Source organism: Miscanthus floridulus, chromosome 6 (genome assembly GCF_019320115.1).
Source record: "Miscanthus floridulus cultivar M001 chromosome 6, ASM1932011v1, whole genome shotgun sequence".
Lineage (NCBI taxonomy): Eukaryota > Viridiplantae > Streptophyta > Magnoliopsida > Poales > Poaceae > Miscanthus > Miscanthus floridulus.
This window is the reverse complement of record NC_089585.1, coordinates 107667309-107695117: the sequence shown is the minus strand read 5'-3', so window position 1 is coordinate 107695117 and position 27809 is coordinate 107667309. Positions and strand designations below refer to the sequence as shown.

General features: G+C 47.0%; 2 pseudogenes; both read right to left on the bottom strand.

Moving 5' to 3' along the window:
• Positions 1-540: 540 nt before the first annotated feature.
• On the bottom strand, positions 541-9088 carry LOC136460991 (receptor-like protein 52; annotated as a pseudogene).
• A 7449-nt stretch (positions 9089-16537) lies between these two features.
• LOC136456526 (receptor-like protein kinase HSL1) lies at positions 16538-20248 on the bottom strand (annotated as a pseudogene).
• Positions 20249-27809: the final 7561 nt, after the last annotated feature.

Here is a 27809-nt window from a genome sequence, read left to right as displayed (position 1 = left end):
AGATCATGAATTTAGGAATCTAACAAAATTTATTTCACAATAAATTCAAATGAGCTCTAGAGATGAAGAAATGAGATTATTGGAGGAGGCTAATCATGCTATTGGACTTGTTGACTTGCACATGGCTGTGGATCTAGAAATAATGGATGAGACCATGGGTCAAGGAAATAATGGAGAAGGAGAATGAAGGAATTCTTGCTGGCTAGCTACCTTGGAATTGAATGAAGTGCCGCCTACGGTGATCGATCTGCGGAGGCAATCCAAGAGAAGAGACACCAGAGAGCTTAGCAATTGCTTGCCCTGCGCGGAGCGGAGCATAACCATATATAGCGCTGGTGAGTGGTCACGACGAGCTAGGTAGTCTGGAAGCACGGAACGAGTTGGTAGGGTTGCCCTCTGGCTCCATGCCATGTGCGGTGGTGTGACCTCCAGCTGTTGCTGGCCGGAGCATGCTGCTCGGGTCGTCTATCAATCTCAGATGAACAGTGTTTTCTATGGAGCTATAATGTTTTCTACGACGCTACAGTGTTTTCTATGGTGCTATAGTGAATTTGTGTTGCTGCAGTTCTGCTCACATGACGTGCTGGACGGGTGGTGGACTAGACTTTCCATGATTATGAGAGGGAAAGGTGCTGGTGCCTTCATGCAGGTCAAGAGATTAATGGAGCAGAAAACCACAGGTCAAAAATAGCTGCTTGTGCACTACGTGCTGCTCGGATGAATCCACACAAGATAGTCCTAGATGGGTGGAGTATCACTTATAAGGAATTCAGCCTTGGAAGGGTAAGCATGCTAAGAAGCAAACAAGTGAAATAAGTGAAGTGAAGATGAACTCTCGGAATCAGCAAGCCAGCGATAGTCTTCTTCCTCATGGTACATCATTAAAAGGTGCTCAGTCTCATCAGGGTAGGACCCCAGTCAATCCTTGTTTCCATTGTTAAGAAAAAGGACATTTTGTGGCTCATTGCCCAATGAAGGACCGACGGTCTTGTACCTCATGGTACAACATTAAAAGGTTTTCCACAGTGAACAGTATTTTTTCACGTGAATAGTGTTCCACGCTGCTACAGTGTTGCATGTGGAAAAAGGTGTCTGCCCTTTGTTTGCAAAGCAACTAAGCAGCGAGCAAGCGGAGTGCGCGGCGGGCAGAGCTTGTGATTGAGATTAATGCGTAGCGTGTGCGATACTGTTGCTATGGTCGGTCGTCATTGTGCACGTGCTGCGTGGGCTAAGCAGAGCATGTGCCTTGTGCGTGCTACGGGGTTTATGAAGAAGATGAATAACGAGAGATGTAGCTGGATTAGGATGACAATAGTGAGTCGAGCTGTGCTGGAGAGTATTTGGACAAGAAATAAATTAGAGCTCAATTCAAGAATCAGTGTAATAAAATTTAATTTCTCATTTACCACATGCAATAATACATAAACATGATGCTCATGATATGGTTTAGTGTTTTGATTAAGGCATAACACCAAGGGTGTTACAACTCCATGGTGAAGAACTAGGATGGATAAATCTCTTTTCCAATAACTCTTCTAACTGCATCTTCATTTCAGCCAATTCCTTTGAGGCCATGTGGTACGGGCGCTGGGAGATAGGAGCAGTGCTAGGTTCTAGCTCAATGGAGAACTCTATATCTCTATCCGGTGGCAACCTAGGTAGATCTTTAGGAAAGACATCCGGGAACTCACAGACCACAGGAATAGAGGCAAGATTAGGAGAAGCTTCAACATGAGCAACAACTTGTAAGACTAGATCTAAGGGCATAAGAAGAGACATCCTATCCTCAGAAGAAGGAAGCCATAACTCAACAACTCTCTGCTTAAGATCCAAGACTACCCTATATACTCACAACCAGTTCATGCCCAGAATTGCATCAATGCCTTGCCAGGCAGCACCAAGAACTGAAGGCGGTAAGTGTGAATGGCTAGTACTAATCCAACTATGTCTATCCGAGTATTAACGCACAACTGCACACCTGAAGTACTGATTCTATAGGCAATAGGTATAGCCATAAGAGATGTATTTTACCTCTGTGCAAACCCCATGCTCATGAATAAATGAGATGCACCAGAATCAAACAACACATATGCTGGGTGAGAATCAATGGTAAACATACCAGCCATCACCGGTTCATTCTATAAGATTTCCTCAGCCTCAATGAAATTAACTTGCCTAGAGCGGCTCATGGGCACCTTCTTCTTAATAATCATTCGCTTGATCAGACAGGAGTTAGCTGAGGGCTGAGCAGACTATGTAGGCTGGTTCTGTGAACACTCCCGAGCCCCTGATAAGACGGAACCTACCGTCCCTAGGGCTGCTGTTGTTGCACCTACTAAGTAGGTGCACGGTGCTGAATGGGAGGTGCCTGGTAGGTCTGTTGAGGATGGCGTAATGACTGCCCACCCAAAGACTGATAGGGCACCCGCCTGATAACCTATACGTTCTAAGCATGGGGGAGACTGGAAGACCCAGTAACCACCCACTTGCGCTTCCGCTCAGCCTGAGAGTCATGCTGAAGTCCTTCTATGTCAATAGCAGTATTCATCATAGCACCAAAGGTCTAATAGTTTCCTGTGTACAACTCCTTCTATAGACTTCAAGAGAGGCTACGATAGAAACTGTCCCTCTTCTTCTCATCGGTATCAATGTGGGTCCTAGCATACTGTGACAAATGGTTGAACTTGTTTACATAGTCCATCACAGACATGCTCCCTTGCCTCAGGTCTAGAAACTCCATCAACTTCTTGTTCAGCACACCAGCAGGAATGTAGTACTCTTTGAAAGTGGCAGTAAACTCCTACAAAGTCACATGGTGATCCACCGACTGCATGGCATTGAACGTGTCCCACGATGCACTAGCAGAACCCAACAGCTGTTGTGCTATAAAGCGCACCTTCTGCTCCTTAGTTACAGTGAGCAGCTGAAACTTCTGCTCCATAATACGAAGCCAATGCTCCGCATCTAGAGGCTCAGCAGTCGGCGTGAACATGGGTGGGTGCGTCTTTAAGAAATCCTAGTAAGAATAGGGTCCCTCAAGACCATGGGCACCACCCCCATTCCTGCCATTGCCTCTGTGGCCTCCATGGGCGACGCCACCGATAGCCTGTGCTAACAGCTCCATGGCACGGGCTGACTCACGACGAGCAGCCAACATCTCCACCATCATCTCCGCATGAGTCATCGAAGGCGGCGGTGGTGGAGGAGGAGGAGGAGGAGCCAGAAGTGGGGCCTCATGGCTCTCCCTGTTGTTGTTCTTATTGCCCCGGCCACTTTCACCTTGGCCTTCGCCAAGACCATGGCCTGCTCCAGCACTAGTGCTCCTGTGACCGATGCTCAGGTTCATCTATAAACAGATAGGAACCAGCCATTAGGAACAACTCTCCAGATTAGGAACAAGAGATTTATAGAAATGATAAGACTTTTATTAAAGCATTCTTTTAGGTTATCCTATCAATTCACTAATCCAATTTATATGTGTAGGGGGGGGGAAAGTTAGTTTAAGCAAGGTTCTACTTTCATGATGCATGCATCAGCCTACCCGTTCCCTCAAGCCAGAATATAGCAACATTCGCAAAAAAAATTTGGCACATCACACACTCACTTTCTGCATGCTAAACGATTCTTACACAGTGTAAGTTAGTGTACCTACAGAAAATTGATTAGATAAAACCAGTGTCGCTATCCTAGATAGACCATATTGCTAAGGCTTATACTTATTTACATAATTTTATCGCATCCTACTTTTTTCAAAACTTGTGTTGGTCAAATTTTAGGTTTTGAAAAGAGTTATGAAACTCGTAGACTCATTATTGGCTCTAATACCACCTATGGCAAAACCGCCCGAAATAGCATGCTTTCGGAGGCGCTCGTCTTTCACCAGAAACTAAGCACCCCGAAGGCGAGATACTTCGAGCAGTTCTGTTGAGCCCACCCCAAGTGAGAACTCAAATAATCAACATTTTTACTCTAGGATCTAATAATGAGAACGAGTTTATAATACTTAGTCCATTTTATACAACCAGAGTTATTAGAAATACATTATTATAGTACCAAGTTTAGAGTGTGGAATTTTAACAGCAGAATTAAAATAAACATCTATCGGTAAAATACAAGGATCCGTCTGTGCCCACCAGAAGAATCCTTCACACAACAGCTACTCCTCAAGCTACACCTGCAACAGGGGTAAATAAACCCTGAGTACACAATGTACTCGCAAGACTTATTCGACTAGTGGGAATAATTTCCCGACTCCAAAGGATATGATAAGCATTATGGTTTGCTGGGTTTCCTTTTTATGGAAAGCAATATTAGCAGTGAATCCTTATGTATGTTTCTTATAAGCAGTCATGATTAGTTCATTATCTAACCATTCTAGGTAAGCACATGTTCTACTTTCAAGCAAAAGTTGAGCAAACAGATCCATTTCACCATCTTTCATCTTACAGTTCTTACTACGGTGCTAGATTGTAGACAAGTCATACCAGATTACCCGGCGATTCGTGAATCAATGTGCCTAGCTGGGTACCCCAAAACACATGCCCCGCTTGTACCTCAGGCACAAGCAGGACCAACCCATCACTCTCCTGTCAAGGGGTCTAGGTCTTCGTCTAAACTTGGACTCCAAGCCCCCACACTGAGTCCCGGACTCAGTGTGGTGCTTAGACCTCCACCATCCCTGCCTCTAATCAGTCGGTTCGAAAAGAGCCGAAACCCATGATAAGAGAGCAACGAGCCTTTCCTGCTCCCATAAACAAGTATGTGCTCAGGATAATAAGTCTGTGATCTGACTAGAATCCAATGCAACGGTCGGTCCTTAACAGACACGAACAGGAAAAATAGTGTAACCAAGCTATGCCCCTTTGGCCACGGAACACAACCTCTTACACCCACCAATACCCATATCATATCCCTGCCCGGTCTCCATTTTTCCTTTCACCATTTTATCATAAGAGTGATAATAATAATCACCTATTGTGAGTAACGACAGGTTACTCACGCTACCAAAAAATCCTAAGCATAGCAGCTACTCGACCTATGCTAGTAGGACTCATAGATAGGTACATCTATGCATGTAGTTTTCATAAAATACATATAACATAAATGCACATCACATGTATATATCCAGTGATCATTCAAAATAAGGGTTATGCAACGAGGCTTGCCTTGGGCAGGTGTGGTGTCAGCAAAGTCAGTCGCTGGTGGCTCTAGGGCTCCCTCCTGGATAAGAATCTCCACCTCATACTCTTCAATTACCTCCTCATACTCTTGCTCGCTCGCGGTCACGAACTCTACCAACTCGTTATCTACATGCATGAAATGATGATGCAACTTTTAGTAATACGGTAACAGTAACATAAAATAAGAATACATCTATCAAGCTACTAAGCTAGCTCTAATGACTAAGACACTAAGTTACCTATTATTCCCACTCAACAGGTATGAAACATTTCACGTATTATCTTAGCAACTAAGGAGTACTAGATACCATATTTATCAACTTATTCTAAGACTACAAAAATTACAGTGAGCACATAATAATACATTGAATATACTGTAAATTTTTTATGGTCAAAGCTATTACCAATTTGTCACAAAAATTCCTACAAATATTAAACTAAATAATGCTAAGCTTTCCTAAATGAATTAATGAACCTAACATCCTCACAGATAACTATAAACTAACTACACCAATAGATAGCTCACATTTTTATGAACCTAACAAATTTTGTTTCACTATTTTTGGACACCTATAGAATTTACAATAATTTTTCAAAGATCAGCTCAAAACTAAATTGGAAAAGCATTTACTAATTCTCTGGAAAAAGAAAAACCAAACCTCGCGCGGCCCATCCGCGCGCAGCGCGCACGCACGTGCGACCCGCAGGCGTGGCCCACGTGCTCAAACGACCCGCGACGGGGGAGCCCGCTCGCGCGACACATATGCAAAAACGCCCCTAAACTCTGGACAAACTAACCCGCAGTCTATGTTACTATTCCAAGAGACAACACTTATGCAAAAAACCCTCGGAACTTTCTCTTCTTTACAACGCTGAGGCCCTCGGCCACTCGCGCGCGCGCCGGTGCGGCGGCGAAGGCATTGAGCGGCCACACAGGCCGGCTGAGACCCACGTCGGCCCCATTAACGGGCCGACCCCCGTCTACAACCCTAACGCCTACGCCAGCCTAGGTTACAGGAGCGGCGGAGCTCACGGAAGTGGCGACCACGGCGCGCGGCCATGCGCGACAGTGGCGCGACCACGTCGGCTAGCCACAGCCACCGTGGGGAGAGCTAGCTAACGCTAAAGCATCACTATCGTACCCAAGGTGCGGCTGTGGTGATGGTTTGGCCGGGGATTCCCCGAATTGGACTGGCCACGTGCGGTGGTAGAATGCGGCAGCGCACTGCGGTGACACGATCGCGTCAGCGACGAAGGCGAGCCGGTAGCGACTAGTTGAGGTGCGTGGAACGAAGGAAAGACCTAGGCGAAGGTAGTGGTACGGCGAATTGGACAGTGGGTGAAGGGCAAGCGAGCTATCCGCGCCCACGGCCAAGCGCGGCCTTAACGGCTTGCCGGGGTGGAAACGCCAAATTGGCGCTCGACCGGCCGTCATCAAAGCTACGGGTGGCATAGGCGGTGAGAGGACAAGAGAGCGCAAGTGCGGACGAGACAAATTGAATAGAGGTGACCTATATCAGGCGCACTCGTGGGCGCAAGGCGGCGGCGACGGCAAAGAGAAAAGCAGGGGCACGCGAGCGGACGAGACGGCAGCGGGACTCGGTCAGGATTCGACTGGTACGTGTCATGGCGGGGTGCGGGTGCCGTGGCCGTGGGACCCTCATCCAAGCGTAGGGGACGAGCGAGTACGTCAGCAACATGCCATGGCCCGTGCGCTGCAGTGCTATTAATGGCGTAGCGGCAGCGTGCATGGCCACGTGCGGAAGGCATCCACCCTGCCAGAGAGGCAGCGCAGCGCAGGCATGCAGACATGACACGACGGCAGCGGCAACGACACGGTGTGGCAGAGCGGCCAGACGGCATCGAATCGGCTAGGGCGTCGGGCCCGCGATGGCAACGACACCGTGCGGCCAGGCCAACCGCCCCCTAGTGACCCGCCGAGCGCGGCGGTGCGCGTGTGTGTGTGCGTCGGATGAGCCGATGCTGCAACGCCATGCCCCCGAGGCACGGTGACCACGGCCACGTGAGGAAACCAGCCGAGAGCATGTTGTGCACGGTTTTGAAAGCGTTCTAAAAATCTAAACCGTTGATCCAATCCCCAAACTAGCTAAGAGGGTATATTAGGTTACTAAAATAAGCCACAATACAACATCACTCCTTAACCCAATTTCTCAGCAAAATTTACCATACATAGCTTTGTCAAACTATTTTCAGACTTAAGAAACTGACCAAGTCTTGTGTGGGTTTTGCTTCAAATTTGATTTCCAAGCTATTAGAAATGTCAGCTAGTGATATTATTTTTCGACCGCATGTATTTCATCGTCATCTACTAAGCTTGTACTTCAAACATTATTCAAGTGTCACATACATGTTCTATAGCATTTTTGCTTAATAAAAATTAGTTTTAAACCCTAAGTAATAAAACATGACTATAGAATTAACTTTTGTTTCGCACTTCCGTTGATCGTTTTGAGTTATGGAACTTGATCTACACTCTATATTACATGCATTAACATATAAATATAATGTTCATGACATATTTTAGTAAATGATTTATAGTGTAACACTGAGGGTGTTACGGCCTATGGCACGTCGCCGGTGAGCTGGTTATTGTATAGGACCAGGGTTACCAGAGTTGCGCAGTTGGCAAGGCCCGCTGGGATGGAGCCGTTCAGGTGGTTGTCCTCAGCGGTGAGGTGATGGAACTGGCCTCCGGCGCATAACCCTTCTGGAATGGCGCCAGTGAGCTCGTTGTCATCAACCTCTACATAACCCAAGCCCTAGTGCTTCCCGAGTTCCAGCGGAAGCGTGCCGGTAAACCTGTTACTGTACAATCTCAATGTCCATAGAGACGGCAACCGGCCAATGCTCGCTGGTATCTCGCCTGAAAAGTTATTGCTGAAGAGGTGTAATTTTCTGAGGTTTTGTAAATGCCCGAAGACTTCCGGAATGACTCCACTAAGGTTGTTCTCGGAGACGTCACTTATGGTCAAGCTCTTTGCAGCAAAGCCATCGTCGACGACCATGTCGCCGGTGAGCTTGTTCTGCCACACTGTCATCTTTTGCAATTTCTTCAGGCTCCAAACCCCCGGAGGTATGCTTCCTGTCAACGAGTTCTCCGAGAGGTCCAACACCTCCAACTCCTGCATATCCGCTAAATAGCTCGGGAGGTCGCCGACGAGGTTGCTCTGCGCCGCCCAGAGGCTGACTAGACTGGTCAGGTTCTTGAATGACGCCGGCAGCTCGCCAGGGACGAACGGGTTGGACGCCAGCCACAGCGTCTGAAGCCTCGTCAGCGCACCGAGCCCAGCCGGGACGGTGCCAACGAGTCGATTGTTGTCGAGCTCGAGATGCCGGAGGTTGAGGAGGCTGGAGAGCGACCTCGGGATGGTGCCGTTGAACTCGTTGCCTCTGAGGACCAGCGTGGTCAGGGTCGCCGCCAGGCGGTTGCCGATGTTCGCGGGGAGCTCGCCGCCGAAGTAGTTCTCGGATAGGTCGATGTACCGCAGCGAAGCGCAGCGGTACAGCGTGGTCGGGAACACGCCGGTGATGCTGTTGTTGGAGACGTCGAGGTGCGTGAGGCCTGCGAGGCCACCGACGGCGTCTGGGAACGGGCCTGAGACGTTGGCGTCCGCGAGGGTGAGGTTGGTGACGTGGCCCGCCGTGTCGCAGCCCACGAATGGCCACGCGCAGTGTGCGCCCGCGACCGAGGCGTTCCATCCGGCGAGCATGGGCGGGTCACCCCATGCGCGCTTCATCTGGAGCAGCAGCTGCGCCTCATCCGCCGCCGGCTGGGAGGACTGCAGGGCCGCGTAGGGCAGCAGGCAGCAGCAGGCCAGGGAGGCACGGGCGTGGTGCCTCCATGCCTCGGCGGGCTTGTGTTTCGTGCCGTGGCGTCGGTGGTGCATGGGCACGGCCGCCGCGGTGAACGCGGGAAGTGGAGGTGTTCGGTAAAGTGCAGAGGGAAGTGTTCTCCCCTGTTTAACAGTGATTTTTTTTATATTTTGGTCCCTTTTGAAAATATTTTTTTACAAAAAGACCTATGCCAAAATGTTCGCTGAAAATAGACCATTTTTAGGTATCTTAGAACATGACGCCAAGGTATGAGGGTTGGTGTCGACTGACACGACGTCGAGGTCTTGCCACGTCACGGACGACCCCGGTCGACGACGACACGGTGGCGCATGGGGTCCGACACGTCGGCGTTGTGTCAGCCAACGCCATAGGCCCAACCTCAGCACGGTGGGACTACACGCCGACCTATTGGCACCATCCGGCGCGCGGCCCAGTGGCCCAACAACGCTTCGTGGCCCAAGAGCTCGGCGCGGGGTCACTTAACGCCGAGCCACCAGACTCGGCGCGGCCTAACTCAACGCCGAGGTCTGGACTCTTGAAACCACGCCACGGCCCCCTTCTTCTTTCTCCCTCCATTCTGAAACCGTCGGCTCTCTGTCTCCCAAATCCCCCCACGGCCCCCACGAAACTCTAACCCCCAAATGCGACCCTAGGTGCCCGGATCTTGTCTCCCGAAGCTTCCTCGAGGTAATGGTCCCTCTCCTCCTCCAATCTATCCGCGTAGATGTACTTGCATTGTCTCTAATCATGTGGAATCATGGGTGTATGGTGTTTTGGTATATGTGTGTTTGCATTTACAAAATGTATGGCTTAGGATGATTGAGTGCATTGTTGTTTAACTGTTTATGTGCTGAACATGTTAGGTTGGTTTGGTTTCTAGTTATTTTAGTTATTAGCGTTCTTTGTTTATTGTAGGTGTCGTTAGGGTTAGTATTTGTTGGTCATTAGGGTTAGTATGTATTTTAGTTATTTGTTGGTCATTATATTTCAATTTTTTATGACTAGAACGTTTTGCCAAGGTACTCCTCTTTCATTTCATTCATTTAGATTCGGTTGTTTGTGTTTTTTTTTAACTTGGCATTATAGGTTTGGTTCATGTTCATGTCATTCGTGCAATGTATGATGGTTCAAATGATTGAATGACCCAAATGTATGGTTGTTGTTGTATATGTTCTGGTTTATAATCATTGAGTTAAATTTTGTGTTTGTTGGGATTCAAATTTACTTAGGGTTTGTAATGAAAAGCTTATTTGGGAGGTATGGTGATTTAGTGTTAGTAGCTTTACATTCGTTGCAAGGTACTTTGGATTGATTTTTTTCTATGTAATGTTAGGATGCCAAGGCGTGGTAAAGCTCGTATTCCAAGGTAATTCCAATGTTTATTCATTATTTGTGCAACAAATAGAAAACCCTAGGTTTAGGTTTGGTTCTCCGTTAATATGACTAAATTCTTTCAATTGTAGCTATGGTCGCCAGAGGGCAAATCCCTACGACCTAAAGCCTCTCCCTGAAGGTGTTCCTCGACCCATGTGCTTTTGTGGTGATCCTTGCAAGGTAGACATCTCTGAAGATGAGAAAACATATAGACAAAGGTACTAGATGTGTCCCAATTATGCATGGGAACCTACAAAGCAACAGCGCCGTGCATCGATTGTGAGGAATTTTTATTGTGTATTAATTAATTTTCTTGTGATATTAAGTATTGCTTATTTATTTGTTTGGTAATAATTTGTTTTTCTTGCAGACCGTTCCACCACTGTGTGACTTTAAGCAGTGGATTGACACTAAAATCAAGGAGTCGGACAAGCAGCATCTAGAAGGCCTGAAGGAGTAGGATGCGGAGGTTAAGGAGAGGTTTGAACAGAGATGCAGACAGGAGGCTATAGAAAAGGAGCATAAGGAAGAGGAGGAAAGAAAGCGTGTTGCTGCGTATAGGGCGGAGAGGGAGAAGAAGCTTAAGCGTGTGCGCCGAGCAAAGGCAGCGATGGAGGAGAATCCCGATGCCCAGAGGAAGGGAAAGTGGCCTCGTTGCACTTAGTAGGTATTTGGTTTATTCATGAGCGATGTCGTGTAGCCCTGGACTTTTTTTACTATGTTGTAATGCACTCTGCTTTTATTTCAGATGAACTTATTCCCTGGACTTTTTTTATTATGTTGTAATGCACTATGCTTTTATTTCAGATGGTCTTATGCCATGTACTTCGTTAACTATCCTAGGACTGTAGTGCTACTATTTGTATCACTGAAAAGGCTACTTGTGTTGTTGCAGTCACTGAAAGGGCTACAAGTACTGTTGCAGTCAATGAAAAGTCTATTTGAAAACTCACTGAAAAGCCTAGATTCATTTACTGTTGTATCTGTATACGCAATAAATTAATATCAGAGTGATGTACTGCATTTAGATGAAGTGACAAAACACAGGTGTAGCCTTTTCAGATGAAATGACCAGTCATGGTTGTAGGCTTTTTAGATGAAGCATCTAGCCTTTGCAGATTCAATAAATGAGTACGCACATAAGTTTTTTGTCAAGTAGCATTCATGGTGAACCTGCCTTCATCTCTATATATATTGCTCCATGTCTTGCTCCACATCCACACAACTTGTTTTCTGGTTTAGTTTTAGCAAATGTCGAGTGGAGGTTCCTCGAGTGGAAAGGGTTTCGGCGGAGGGAGAGGAAAGGGGGTGAGGAAGGGACCTCCAATTGTGTGGGAGGGTTCTCTGGGTCCTAATTCTTTTAAAGAACCAATAGAGGAATTTCCTTTGGAGAGGAAGAGTGACTTCACCCGTGAGAGACCTCTTAGATCATACGACAAGCGCATTGAAGATTGACCAAAATGCCGCCATGGTTTGTATTGCGTTGTGCAGATGTACAACGACTGTGACGGTGGAGACCGTCGTTTCTTCAGATGCCCGCGAGGATTTGTATTTTCTTTGAACTCTCTCATTTTTTAGATTTGCATTTGGTTTGTAGTAGTACTTATTGGTAGATGGTTTTCAGGATTCAAGCTGTCCAGATAATTGTGGCTTCAGTAGATGGGTCGACCCTCCTCCTATCTATCCCCATCAACGGTACATCACATATCTACAGGGATGCATCTTTGACCTAAAGTATGGCCCTAGAAGTGGTAACAGGGACAAGTCAGACGACGACAATAGCAATGATGTAGAGGAGGCACTATGCAATAATCCGTACTGCCAGTGCCCATACCATAAGAAGCACGGGCCTCCTTCTCCACCGCCACCACCACCGCCGCCGTCAACTGGAGGATACTATGGGGAAGGCACAACTCAGTTCAATATGTAGGAGCATTATTAGGACCAACCTTTGTTAGTCAATCCAAATATGGAATGCTTGTATGAGTTGTTCTTTTCAATCTCCTAAGGCATGCTAGGTTTAGTTTGCAACATGTCATTATTAGTTTTCATGTGAGTGTGTAATCGTAGTACCTTTGCAACGTCTGTATCACTTGTTTCTTTTAATCCCCTAAGGCATGCTAGGTTTAGTTTGCGACATGCCATTGTTAGTTTTGATGTGAGTATAATCGTTGTGCATTCGCTATTTCATAAATTGCAGTTTACCTATCTCTAAGTTTCATGTACTATGGTTGATTCCCAAACTAAGAACAAGATTTGACTCTCTCTAAAAATAGAGGATTGAAATCGAACCAACCTTCGGTTTTTCCTGTAGGAACAAACATAAATATAGCATGTCTACTCATATTAGTATAACTCGTGTTAGTAGAAGAGAAATCATTGAGAAAGATTTTTCATTTGAATCATGCAAATATGATTTCAACCTATACCAACAAATAACTAACACTAATGACACCTATAATAAACAAAGAACCCTAATGACCAAAATAACTAGAAACCAAACTAACCTAACATGTTCAGCACATAAAACAGTTAAACAACAATGCACTCAATCAACCTAAGCCATACATTTTACAAATGCAAATACACATATACCAAAACACCATACACCCATGATTCCACATGATTAGAGACAATACAAGCACATCTACATGGATAGATTGGAGGAGGGGAGGGACCATTACCTCGAGGAAGTTTCGGGAGACAAGATTCGGGCACCTAGGGTCGCATTTGGGGGTTAGAGTTTCGTGGGGGCCGTGGGGGGAGACGAATGGAGAGCCGGCGCTTTCAGAATAGAGGGAGGAAGAAGAAGGGGGCCGCGGCGCGGCTTCAAGAGTCCAGACCTCGACGTTGAGTCGGGCCACGCCGAGTCTGGTGGCTCGGCGTTAAGTGACCCAGTGCCGAGCTATTGGGCCACGAAGCGTTGTTGGGCCGCCTGGGCCGCGCGCCGGATGATGCCAATAGCTCGGCGCGTAGTCCCACCACGCCGAGGTTGGGCCTGTGGCGTTGGCTGACACAACGTCGACGTGTCGGACCCCATGCGCCACCGTGTCGCCGTCGACCGGGGTCGTCCGTGACGTGGCAAGACCTCGACGTCGTGTCAGTCGACGCCGACCCTCATACCTTGGCGTCATGTTCTAAGACGTCTAAAAATGATCTATTTTCAGCAAACGTTTTGACATAGGTCTTTTTGTAAAAAAAATGTTTTCAAAAGGGACCAAAATACAAAAAATTTCACTGTTTAACACAACTCTACCGTTGACGGCACAAAAGTCCGGTTTGTTTTAGTTAAGCTTTAAAAATGACTTCCATTTAGTTTACGTGGCTTTTTGGTCCGTCCGGACTCCGGAGTGATTCATACGGTCGAGGGTTGAAAGACCGACCTCAGATGGGAAGTGCTCCGGATTCCGGAAGTCTTTGCGGTCTAAAGTATCCGCAAGTACGTGGTTTGATGCCAGTTTAGAGGAAATTCAATTCTGTTCCTCACTGCACCATTATAAACAACGAAATTTAGGGGTCGTGTGGCCCCTGTCCAAATCTTCATTCTGACCGTCTCCGGAGACTGGTCAGCCCAGCATAATAGTGCTCCGTCAAACACGCAATTAGTGTGGGCCGTGGGCCTGAGCGACGGAGACTCAGGGTCTATTTGCATAATACTGCCTCCGTACTAAAAAAAAAATAAAGTCATTTTGAATAAGACTTTAATCAAACATTCAGAATATAAATCATAAACAACGTTTAAGTTGTTTGATTTAGAAATGTGAAAACCATATAAATAGATTTGTTTTGAAAAATACTTTCATAAAAATATATATATATCACTTTTCGATAAATATTTTTATAAAAACAAGAAGTTAAAGTTGTACTTTGGAGACTGTGTCGTTGTCTAAAACGACTTTACTTTTGAGTATGGAGGAAGTAAACAAAAAAAATCCACTAAAAAAATTATCAGAAAAGTCCATTTAACCTAATTCAACTTTCACCGTTCGGTTTACCTCATCCAACCAAAAAAAACAGGTTCTTTTTTTTTATCTCATCCAACATTTAAAACCGCCCGAATTTGTTCATAAGATGAAAGTGATTTTAGTTGACATGACGTGTCAGGAGTCTATTACTTTATCAAAAATTATAGTTTTTTTCAAAAAAGTTGTCTAGATATTTTTTCTCAAGAAAATACTAAAATTAAAATCCCAAAATCCAAACTAATATTAGAAAAATGTTTTAGCTTAGAAAAATATGAAACCAGTTTCAATTTTTTTCGAAGATAATGCTCTATATTATGGTACCTACCTTAGAATTATTTAAATCTTTTATAGTCTCCGTTGATGTTTATTTGCTGGTAGATGCTCTAGTTATATATGTTATAATTAGTTTGTGTTGACTCAAACATGCCCCATGATATAAATACCATCGTAATGCAAAGAAACGTCCTTTTATTTTCTATTTCTTGTTTATAAACATGCAAACAAAATATACTTGATGAGATTTGAATTATTAGCACAAAATTAACACAAAACACACGGGAGAATGTTGTGGAATTGAGTTAACAAATTATTACAAACTTTCAATGAAATGTTTATAATGACTTTATTAATCTCAAGATCTAGCCTTAAAGGAGAAGCGTATGAATGTGTACGTTCATATTTTGAGTGTGCATGCATGTTATGATCATGTGTGTACAAGTAACACCTGTGTTCATATTAAATAGGATCAAGTAAGAGGTGGTTACATGTCACGTGTGTTACCACCAAAGTCAATTGAATTTCTAGGTGGTCTAGATCATCAGCAAGACTACTTATAACACATAAAAAGATAATCTACTAAAAAAACAACAATAGAGATCATATAAGATTCAAACAATTCTATGCTAGGTGCTATAATATAGAGAATGATTTTAGGAAAAATGAAACTAGTGTCATATTTTTTTAGCTAAAACAATTTTCTAAGATCAAATCTGATTTTAGGTTTTTTTAATTGCATATTCTTACCAGAAAAAAAAAATGGATATTTTTTTGAATTTTATTTCTAGATTTTTTTTGGTAAACTCTAATTGATCTTGGACGTCGCCAATCCCCTCTAGAAGGTCATGGTCGTTGTCTACGCCGTGGTCGCCACGACACGCGACCTCGGCAAGGAGATGTTGTGATGAAAGCATATGTTGCAAGTGTTTTAGATGTTTCAGAGTTACGTTGCAATTGTTTCATACGGATGTTGTAAAAGTAGATCGGGAATGTTGCACATGTTGCAAGTGTTTCAGAGGCATATTGCAAACGTTTTAGAGGTTTGTTTAAAATGTTTCAACTGTTTCATATGTATGTTGCAAGCAATCTAATCTAGATGTTGCATATCTTTTCCATATATGTTGCAACAATGTGTTCCAAATGTTTCACATGTTTTAGTCTTATGTTGCAGTAAGTGTTTTCATGTTGTAAGTTGCAGGTGTTTTATCTAGATGTTGTATGTATTCTACACATATGTTGCCAATGTATGTTTCAGGTGGTTCATTTGTTTCATAAGTATATTGCATTCAAGTGTTTCATGTTGTTCGGAGAGTCAGGGGGTGCGGGGAATAATGGTGCATGGCACGGGCGCCGAGGAATAGGGTGTGATGAGCTTGGGGCCGACGAACGGGCGCGCGGCGCGACGGTGTCCTGCGGACGGGGCGCACGGGGCTGGCGATCGAGGCGTGATGGGGGCGGGTGCGTGTGCGAGGCGAGTCATCCGAACGCGTCGACGCTGCGATGAGGCGGGGTTCGTATGCGGGGCGAGAGAAAAAAAAAATCTGCGGACGAAGGCAGGTTGCACGAGCGTTCGGGCGCGCGTCCATTCGAACGTCCGCGCGCTAGCACTTTCGATTACTTAGGGCCTGTTTGGCACAGCTCAGAGCAACTTCACGAGCTGTTGTGACTCACAAAGATATGAGTTTGGATGAAGCTGGAAAAAGTAGCTTATTCTAGCTTTCTCCCCCATTTCTCTCTTTCATCCATGAATGAAGGCGTTGGCGAAACTGTTTTGCTAAACATTTTTTTCAAAACAGTTCAGCTTTACCTAGAAAGTTGCTCACGAAGCTATTTTTCAAAAAAAACAATTAAAGCTGAGCTGTGCCAAACGAAGCCTTAATTAAAAGTAAAAAAAATCACATTCGAATGCTTAGCTCTCGGGATCACGTGTCACTCACCAGATGGAAGGGACACGCCATATCTCTATCTTCTATTAATCGTACTAATATTTTGAATGCATGTGCACAAGACCTGCATTTGTTTCAGAAAGAAATTGTAATCGTAACCTTTGCTATTTGTTCTGTTTTAGTTGTCTAATGTGTGCGCTTAAAACAAATCTACAGCTCCAAACACAAATTTAGAGTCAAGACGTCTGGTGACAAGTTTGGAAGCATGATTTCCCTGCTGTACTCTACTGAAATGTAGTATGAAGCATCACTATAGCTGTTCATTAACGCTGTCCTAACTTACTCACTGATATGTGCGGTGGTCGGTTCCTTTCTTCAGACAATGCTGTCGAAGTCGCTCTTCGATTCGATGTCAATCCCCGTGCCGTTGGAGAGCTGTTTCCGGCGACTACCGCGCTGTGGCAGCAGGAGTGGATCCTCCTCGTACTCAGGGACACGCTCCGTTTTGCTCTTCTCGTGCGTCTGCTCGCTGCACTTGAGTAAGATCTGCAGCACGTCGTCCATGGTTGGCCGCGACGACGGCATCTCTCCGGTGCAGAGCACGCCTAACCTGAAAACAACCTCGATCTCGGTCGGAGTACCCGGCGTATCTGATGCTCTTGTCTGTGGCATCGGGGATGCTCCCTCCAGACAGGTAGAGGTGCCGCTGCCCATCCCGCCAGGCTGCCGTGCTCGCCGCCGTCGTTGGGCTCCTTGCCGGTGGTGAGCTCCAGGAGCACGACGCCGAAGCTGTAGACGTCGACCTTCTCATTCACCTTCTTTGTGTAAGCACACTCTGCAGATAAGCATCAAAGGCCCAATCTATAAGGTCCGGCAGTACAAGAACATGGGAACTTTGCTACAGTAGTTACTTCACGGTTATGCAGCAGAATCTGGAAAAAAATGGTGACCGAGATCCACCGTAAAGAAGCAAGGCACGGATGAGGATCCTTACCGGGAGCCATGTAACCGAACGAGCCGGCCACGGCGGACATCGTCTCTGGCGCCCCGGCCTGCACCAGCATCCTGGCCAGCCCGAAGTCGGCGACCTTGGCCCGGAACTCCGCGTCCAGCAGGATGTTGCTCGTCTTGACGTCGCGGTGAACGATGGGCGGCACGCATTCGTGGTGCATGTAACACAACCCCTGCGCGGCGCCGACGGCCACCTTGAGCCTGGTCAGCCAGTCCAGCGGTGCACGCCGTACGGATCGCGCCCTCGCCATTGGGTGCCCGCCGGCGTCTAGAGCGTCGCCGTGGAGCCACTTGTCCAGGCTCCCGTTGTCCATGTAGTCGTACACGAGGAGCTTGGACTCGGCGCCGGAGAGGCAACACAGCAGCCTGACGATGTTGTTGTGCCGGACGTTGCCGAGGATGCCAGCCTCCGACTCGAACTCGCGCTCCAGCTTCCCGTCCAGTTTCCCGGCGGTCCGTATCTGCTTTCACGGCCACCGCGCCTGCGCTCCCGTTGAGCCGGTTGGTGTAGGTGACACGGTACACGCGCCCGACCCGCCGCGGCCGATGATGTTGTCCCTCCGTCAGCCCCCGGAGTATGGGCTCCTCCCCGAAACCAAGATCCACGACGAAAGGCGTCATCTTCCAGTCGCCCCGCTCCGCGACGCGGCGCCGTTTCCTGATGTCGCGGACCACGAAGAAGGCGAAGGCCGCGGCAATGAGGAGGAGCGCGGCGCCAGCGACGAGGAGGCCCGTGCGGAGCGCATGCGAGACGCCTCCGGAAGGACCTCCGTCTTGTGACCCCGCGGCGCAGGAGCGCACGCCGGCGAGGTACCCGGGTCCCGCAACGGCGGTGCAGAGGCCGGGGTTGTCGAGGAAGCTGCTGTCGTAGGCCGCGATGGCAAGGGCGGCCGGCACCTGGCCACTAAGCTGGTTGGAGGACAGGTTGAGGGAGGTGAGCTGCAGCTTCCCAAGCGCCGGCGGTATGGCACCGGAGAGCTCGTTGGACGACAGGTCAAGGACGCTGAGCACCGGCATGGCGCCCAGCTCTGCCGGTATCTCTCCGGTGAGCTGGTTCCTGCTCATGTTCATCTGCGTCAGCTGGCTGAGCTTAGTAACGCTCCTCGGGATATCGCCGGAGAGCTTGTTACCAGACAGGTCCAGTGTCAGGAGCTGCGGCATCCCGTCACCAATACTGGCCGGTATTGGGCCGGAGAACTGGTTGTTCTCGGCCGTGAATTTCCTGAGCGCAACTGCAGTAGCCTGGAATGCTGCCACGGAATTTATTGTTCTCCATGGCTAACGTTTCAAGGTTGCTGGGCATGGTGACCGGAAGGCTCCCAGAGAGCTGGTTACTCCGTAGTGTGACGTAATTAAGCTTTGGCGCCGTCCACAGAGCCTCTGGCACGTCGCCGGAGAGCTGGTTATTGTCTAGAGCCAGCGTTTCCAGAGCTGTACAATTTGCGAGGCCTGCAGGGATGGAGCTGTTCAACTGGTTGCTCTTGGCGGTGAGGTACCGGAACTGACCTCCGGCGCACAGCTCTTCAGGGATAGCACCGGTGAGCTCATTGTAATCAGCCTCAACAATGGTCAAGCCTGAGTACTTTCCAAGGTCCGGCGGGAGCGTGCCAGTAAAGCTGTTATTGGCAAACCTGAATATTGACAGTGATGGCAACTGGCCGATGCTTGCTGGTATCTCGCCAGAGAAGTTGTTGCTGAAGAGGTACAGATCTGTAAGGTTCTTCAAGGTCCCAAATACTTCAGGGATGGCTCCAGTAAGCTTATAATTCTCCGAAAGGTCGATGTAATTTAAGTTCGTCGCGGCCAGGTCATTAACAACCACGTCGCCGGTGAGGTTGTTGCTGTACAAAAACAATTGCTGCAAGTTCTTCAGGTTCCAAACACCCGCAGGTATGCTTCCGGTCAACATGTTATTGGACAGGCTCAGCAACTTCAACTCCTTCATCTCAAGCACAGAGCTCGGGAAGTCGCCGATGAGGTTGCACTGCTGTGCCCAGAGGCTGACTAGGTTGGTGAGGTTCTTGAACGACGCCGGCAGCACGCCCGGAAGGAACGGGTTGTAGGCCAGCCACAAGGTCTGAAGCCTCGTCAGCGCGCCGAGACCCGCCGGGATGGAGCCGTTGAACCCGTTGCTGTATAGGAGCAGCGTGGTCAGACTCTTCCCCAGGCTGCCGATGTCCGCGGGCAGCTCACCGGTGAGGTTGTTCTGGGACAGGTCGAGGTACTGGAGCGAAGCGCAGCGGTAGAGCGCGGTCGGGAACGCGCCGGAGATGCTGTTGTTGGAGACGTCGAGGTGGGTCAGCGCCGAGAGGCCGCCGACGGCGTCCGCCGGGAAGGGCCCCGCGACGCCGGCGCTGGCGATCGTGAGGTTCGTGACGCGCCCGGCCGTACCGTCGCACCCGACGAATGGCCAGTCGCAGGGCGCGCGCGGGGACGAGGTGTTCCATCCCGCGAGCGCGGGCGGGTCGCCCCACGCGCTCTTGATCTGGAGCAGCAGCTGCGTGTCGTCCGCCGGCTGCGACTGCGCCGCCGCTCGGCGCACGAGGTAGCTGGCGAGCAGCGCGAGCAGCAGCAGGAGGAAGTAGCTGCGCGCGCATGGTGGGTACGCGCGGCACGGTGGTGCCATTGTCTCCGCCGGCTTCGGTGGCGTGGGCGTTTGGTTGTGCTGACTGGTGCGCGCGGCCGCCGCGTTTGGCAGCCGGTGGGGTCTGGGGTGGGGTGGGGATAGGGAGGCCGATTTGCTCCGGTAAGCAAATTCGGCGTCGGGAACGGAGTCCACCAGCTTTTTTGTACGCCGAGCTACCTTTGACTGGTATGCGCCCATTATGCTTTGCTGGCAGTGGCAGCCTGGCAGGTGATTGCTGCGAAGCTTCTAATTTCCTGGATTAGCGCGTGGTTTTTCCGTCGGGATAACAGTGATCCGACGGAAAGTCCTTGCTCGGTGTCGATCGCGGAGAATTTCATTGCCTGCTCGGTGGAACTCAGGGCTCCAGCTGGGTTCTTCGCTCTAGAAGAAGTCTAGAGTGCTCTATAAAGTTTGAGCAATAAGCACGTAGAGGTTAATGCCACTTAGAATAAGCATTTCGTTATTGACTGCACGCGTTGAACTCGAATAGCGATGTTTAGGTCGGGCCGTCGCCGTCGGGATCACTTTCCGCTCGTGGTTAACTGGTAACTGGTAACTGGTAACTGGTAACTGGTAACTGGTAACCTTTCTTCCGACGGCCAACGAAAACTGTACACACCAGGACAGGGCGCCGGTCAAACACGGCGACTAGTTTTTGGCTAGCCTGGGTTTGAGCGGCTGAAGAATGAAGCCCGATCCTGGACTTCAACGGTTCAATCACTACTTTCATTTTCTTTCATGTATGGTGGTAGTATATAAACGAACAAGGACCCACGCCTCGGGGCCGGCTACAAAAGATACAAGATACTCCGTCCGTTCCAAAATAAATATAATTCTCATATTCCGAAAAATCAGCTTTTAATTTTGACCAAATATATTGAATATATTTAGGGTGTATAATAAGTATCATTAAATGAGTTGTTGAATATATTTTCATAATTAACTTATTTAGAGATATAAATTTTGCTAATATTTTTTTTATAAATCTTGTCAAACTTTAAAGAGTTTGACCTGCACAGAACCCAAAATAAACACTTATTTTGGAACAGATGGAGTAGATGAATTTATTGGTTGCACACCATCGTATGTCATCATTTTTTAAATCGCAAAAGAAACAAAAAGTATCGGCCTGTTCGGCAGGACTGAAAAATACTGTATGTCTCCGGGTTTGAAATATACCATTACATCGTGCTTTTCAAATTGTTTTGTTATAATAACATAGATCATTTGAACGTGTCGTACCTCTTAGACGTTTTTTTCCCTCAAAACCAAGGACGTGCATGATTTGGTGGCAGCAGAAAAGCTTGCTTCGCCCGGCAAACTCGCTCTCGGCAAGGGTTTCCTTGCCCGGTGAGGCGAGCCAAATTGGCTCTCCTGTCTGGGCAAGCTCACTCGCTGCGTCCAACTCGCTATCTGCTCAAACTGAACCCAAGCACTGTACAAGCAAGTAAACCAAACGTTGGATCAAACACTGATCTTGCTTTGCCGAGCTAGTTTAGCCCATGTGTGCAGGCAAGGAGAGCTAGCAAAGGTTCCAAGCAGGCCCCATATTGCCTCCGGCTGATTGTTGTGAGAGAAAAATACTGTTCTGGCAGGACGTAAATAGTGTTTTTGTGAGGTGGCTGGCCAGCCGGCAACCAGCCAGCCGAACACGGCCTATGTCTCCGGGTTTGAAATATACCATTACATCGTGCTTTTCAAATTGTTTTGTTATAATAACATAGATCATTTGAACGTGTCATACCTCTTAGACGTTTTTTCCCTCAAAACCAAGGACGTGCATGATTTGGTGGCAGCAGAAAAGCTTGCTTCGCCCGGCAAACTCGCTCTCGGCAAGGGTTTCCTTGCCCGGTGAGGCGAGCCAAATTGGCTCTCCTGTCTGGGCAAGCTCACTCGCTGCGTCCAACTCGCTATCTGCTCAAACTGAACCCAAGCACTGTACAAGCAAGTAAACCAAACGTTGGATCAAACACTGATCTTGCTTTGCCGAGCTAGTTTAGCCCATGTGTGCAGGCAAGGAGAGCTAGCAAAGGTTCCAAGCAGGCCCCATATTGCCCTTATCTTCTTTTTGCAGGCTCCACTCTCTCTTGTTGATGTGGGCCACGAAGCTCCAGGCTTCACACATGACAATAGGTGTGCTTGCTTTGCTCTTAGATAGCTTTATTTGGCATTGTGAACATCCTTATCTTTGCTTGATGCACCCTATGAGCGTACATTCTATGGCACTCCTGATCTGTTCTCCCAACCACACATGCTTGGCCTTGGTGTTAGGTTTCCACACCCTCATCATCTATAGATTTCACCTCTAGACATGACTCACCCACCATGAGGGTCCAGTACACCATCACTACACATCGATATGGTGGGCCCACTCGGCGAGAAGATACCGGCTACCTCACATCTTCACCAAGGTATGCAAATAGTGATGGCATATCTTAAAACTAGAAAAAACTGTAATAGCATCTTATTATTACTAATCGGAGAATCCATGTTAATCCTCACTGAACGCGTTAAAGAAAAAGATCTTTAAAAAATGCTAAAAATTAGAAATAACAGCCATGAAATCAGTACTCTAGTATAAATACCCATTAGATCTATTAAGTTTCTTGTTTATTATATATTGTGGAAATAGCTTAATGTAAGCTTCATTATCTTTCGTGACCGTGCCATGACACATATTTCACTAATAGAATTGAAATTTTGAAATAAAGAAGATTAGTAAACCCATGTTCACTAAAACACACTGTGGCAATAAAATTAGATGTATATGTTTCTAAAAAAAAGATGTATATTACTTGATTATCTCGTGGCCTAATATCTATTCGTAAATTAACCACTCTTCTGCACAATAAAAAATAACCTAATCCTATGTGCACGGACGAATCAAGTGGACTTATCGCTTATATTATTAATAAAAATCCGGCTAATTATAATAATTCCTATAGATACCGAAGTGGACAATCCACGTGTGACCAATCAGGGTGAAGTCTTCAGAGTTTGCATAGTCCAACACGGCAACACGGCGTGGTTCAACACAAACGTTCGAGATGGCGGTGGCGACTAGCTACGTAAATTAAACAAACCCAAGGGCGACGACTACTGATGGATTTACCGCTAACGCCCCTATTTAGCCTGTTGATGAAGTCCGGCTTTGCGTCACGCTGAATTTGCTACGGAGTGCCGCCGGGCGCACGTGCATGTCGTGCCTGGAAGCTTGCGGGAAACCGGCTGAGCTGGATTAAAGCCGACGGATCGTTTTTGGCTGATTTATCGTGGAAGAAAAATACTGTTCTGTCCGATAGATGAATAGTTTTTTTTTTTTTTTTTAAGAGGAAGCAACCGGCTCCGGCCAGTCGAACGGACTGTCGTACGTGCTTGGACCGGCCCGCATCGGCTGACCGAGACCGACGACTCTCGCTCGGCGTGGCGTGCGGGACTCGCGGTCAGTCCGTCACTGGTTCCCCTTCCTGCCTACCCGGTAGTACCCACGGGGGTTTCGAGTGCTGCAGGCCAGTGCTCCTGCTCCGTCGCTTGTTCTGATCTCAGATCTTTAAGCCAGTTGCATTGGAGAACATGTCCAGTACTTCCTTGAGCTTAGAGACTCCACTGGGCTCACCTATTAGGACTCGGGATGAAAACGGTCGGAAACGGTTAAAAAACTCCTAAATTGTTTTCTACTTTTACATTTGAAATACGAAAACGAAAACGAAAACGGTAAAACCGGACACCAAAACGAACACGAACTTACGAATTATCGAGAATTTCGAAAACGAACCAATTCGAACGGATTTATGTCGAACACGGTCGATATACGAAAACTCAATACGGAATACCGACCCGTAGACCAAGTGCATGACTAAGTGCATACATGATCAAGTTCAAGTGCATATAATAATTAACAAGTGCATATTATAGAAACAAGAACTCGCACTGAGTCAGAATAATTTTATTAATCTTTTTAGAATAGATGTAGTATTTTATTTTAAAGATTTATTCAAATTTTTCTTTTGAGTAACAAAGATTTATTCGGCTGATGAAAAACTATCAAATGATTGACTTTGCAGGTGAGAGTTAAACCGATGAGCTTGATGGGCTATGGCCCAGGTGAGCTTTCGTGTAGATGTTGCTGGTTTCCTGACATTTAGCACCATCTCGTGAGGTGAAGAGAGATGAGGCTGGATGCCGTCTATAAGAGAGGGCAGCTGGCCACCAGTAGAAAGAACGCAGCTGTGTGGTGAATAACCTGTAATTGGGTTGTATGACCCGTGCAGTTGGCCAAATTCGGTTTAAACCGAATTTTCAATCTAGAATATTTCAAATTAAAAGTAGAAAATTAGAAAACAGTCGAAAAATGTCTAAACCGTTTTCTACTTTTACATTTGAAATATGAAACATCTGAAATACGAAAGTGAAAACGGTAAAGTCGGACAAGAAAATGCGGATTCGATCGGATTAAATATAGAAAACGATGCGGTTCGGTTCGGGATATTTCTGTTCCGTTTTCATCCTTACTTAGGACAATTGAAGGTATCATCCGCGTACTGCAGGGTCACAGCACCTGACGCCTGGTCAATCGGATGTCTGATGTCTAAAGTAATCTGGCGCGGCAGGGGCAGGCATCGAAAGGGCTCCCTGCTGCTGCACTATAGCCGCGGCAGGGGCAAGCGTCGAAAGGCTCTCCTGCCGCACTGTAGCCACAACAGGGGCAGACGCCAAAGTCAGCCCTACTGTCGCATCTAGTCGCTGTAGCAGCATGGCATGTCTGTGTACTAGGATTAGATGGGTAGAGTTGTATATATAGCTTCGCACTGCAACTTAGTGAAGAGCCATCTCCTCTGCAGAGCTTCGGCCAACGCTGGTGCTTGTTTTGTGTGTGCGCGCGCTCTGTTCTCCCTCCATCTTCTACCTCCAATGTGTGTGCGAGAACGCCGGTGACCGGTCGGCTCGCCCGGTGAACAATCGGCTCACCCGTGCGGGAGATCCTAAGCCCAACATGGTGGTGCTTGAAAGTCTTTTAATGAGTGCTTGTAGGGTGTAAGCAACTCGAAGAAAAAGGTATGGCGAGATGGGGTCGCCCTGCCTTAATCCACATTTGCACCAAATCCATGGCCCTGGGACTCCATTAACAAGAACAACAGATCTCGAGTTGAGAATACACCGCATCCATCTTCTCCATTTGGAGTTGAAGCCTCGAGCAGCTAGAATACTGTCTGAACCGAGCCAGTTGACAGTGGCGAATGCTTTTGCAAAATCCAGCTTAAGCACAATACTTGGAATCTTCCTCTTATATCATGTCTGAACAATCTCAGCTGCGTATACAAAAGAGTGCAAAGATGCAAACTGTTGAAACTTCTATGCATTAGAAGAATGACATAATGGAGGGAAATAATGAACACATATTGTACTCTAGGATAATATACCATAATAACAAAATATAAATAACTCATCTGAAATTGGTACTGACCTAATAGAGTTTTCTGACATTCAATTCAGCAATTCTCTGCTTGTGAAGCTCTTCGAAACATATGAACTCTGATTATCGTCAGGAAGTTGTGGCGTTATGCGATGATTTTATTTTTCTCATTATGGTACCTAAATAAATATACAATGAAAGCAGAAAAAGTCATATATATGTAACATATATTTCCCAATGAATTTCAGATGCATTTCTGGATAATATAGCTTTCCACAAGGCCATATTTACTTCAAATCACTTACACGGTTTAGCCATTAAAATTTGGAATTCCTGCAAGACACTGTTTGATCATTTACATTTGTTACAAGAGTTCAGAACCAGCCATTCGTCTAAATCATGCGCTCAACTGTACAAAAGCAGAAAGAAATGGAATATTGCAATGGATTCATTTCTTCCTCTGCAGCCATCATCGATCTTTTCTCGTCTTTTCACTGGCTGATCTCGCCGTTGAAAGCTCTAGTTTGGTTTTGATGAATTGATGAAACCCTAAGTGCTAACCTAGTTTATCAAGTGATCATAAGATAGGTAGCACACTCCAAGTTACGAAGCAAACAAAGATCATAGCATGATGAAGATGATGCCATGGTAATGATCAAGTGCTTGGACTTGGATAGAAGAAAGAGAAAAACAAAAAGCTCAAGGCAAAGGTATAAACCATAGGAGCTATTTTGTTTTAGTGATCAAGACATTTAGAGAGTGTGATCACATTTAGGTTTGATAGACGTACTATTAAGAGGGGTGAAACTCGTGTCGTAATGCGGTTATCAAAGTGTCACTAGATGCTCTAACTCATTGCATATGCATTTAGGATCTAGTGGAATGCTAACACCCTTGAAAATATTTGTGAAAATATGCTAACACATATGCACAAGGTGATACACTTGGTGGTTGGCACATTTGAGCAATGATGAAGAAGTTAGAGGTAAAATAGAGTTGGTCGCAAAGATGCTGGCATCGGTCAACTGATCGGACGCTGGGTCGCTAAGCGACCGGACGCTGAAGGGCTGCCTCCGGTCGTGTTATTGGTCAGCACAGTAAGAAGTCACAGTGTGATCGGACGCTGGCAGGGTTTGATCGAGCATGACCGAACGCGTCCTGTCGGCAAAAGTTGGTTTTGGAACCTTACTATAAACGACCGGACGCTGGTGTTCAGTGTCCGATCAACTTAAGCGCAGTGCCCGGTCAAGACTGATGACTGTTGAAGTCAGGACACGTGGCTGACTGCGAGTGACCAGACGCTGGAGGCTCAGCGTCCGGTCAACTGACCGGAGCATCCAGTTAGCCTACGTTGTGCCCAGTGAAGGGGTACAACGGCTTTATTTCGTGGGGGCATCTATTTAAGCCCCATGACCGGCTGTAGCTCATATCTTTGGCCATTTTCATTGACATAGCAACCTTGTGAGCTTAGCCAAAGTCCTCCCACTCATCTCCATCATTGATTTATCATCTTTATGAGATTGGGAGTGAATCCAAGTGCATTGCTTGAGTGATTGCATCTAGAGGCACTTGGTGTTCGTGTTTCGCTGTGGATTTCGCTTGTTACTCTTGGTGGTTGCCGCCACCTAGACAGCTTGGAGCAGCGAAGATCGTCAAGCGGAGGTTGGTGATTGTCTCCGGCTCCGATCATGGTGATTGTGACGGGTTCTTGACCTTTTCCCGGCGGGGAGCCAAAAGGTACTCTAGTGGATTGCTCGTAGCTTGTGTGATCCTCATCTTGTGTTGGTGTGGGGGTATTAACCCCTATACCCTTACTAGGCTTGGGCCGGCCTGAACCAGGGGGTCTGGCCCACTAAAAGACGATGTGCGGCCCGGCCAATCTGCTCGGAGTCCCGTGCAAGGAATCAAGGCAGACTTAGAGATCAAGCAAGATCCTGGTCGGTTAGAATAAGAATCCTTATCCGGCCATCTATGGCAATTGTAATTGGTTATGATTAGTTTCCAGATCTGTAACCCTGCCCCTAGACTATATAAGGCAGGCAGGGGACCCCTCTCAAAAACATCTCTCATTGACATACAACAATACAATCAGATGCAGAACGTAGGTATTACGCCTTCACAGCGGCTGAACCTGGATAAAACCTCATGTCTGTTTTGCGTCACCATCTTGTTCGTAGCTTGTGCATCTATCTGTCGATAATCTACTACCTTGGGCATACCCCT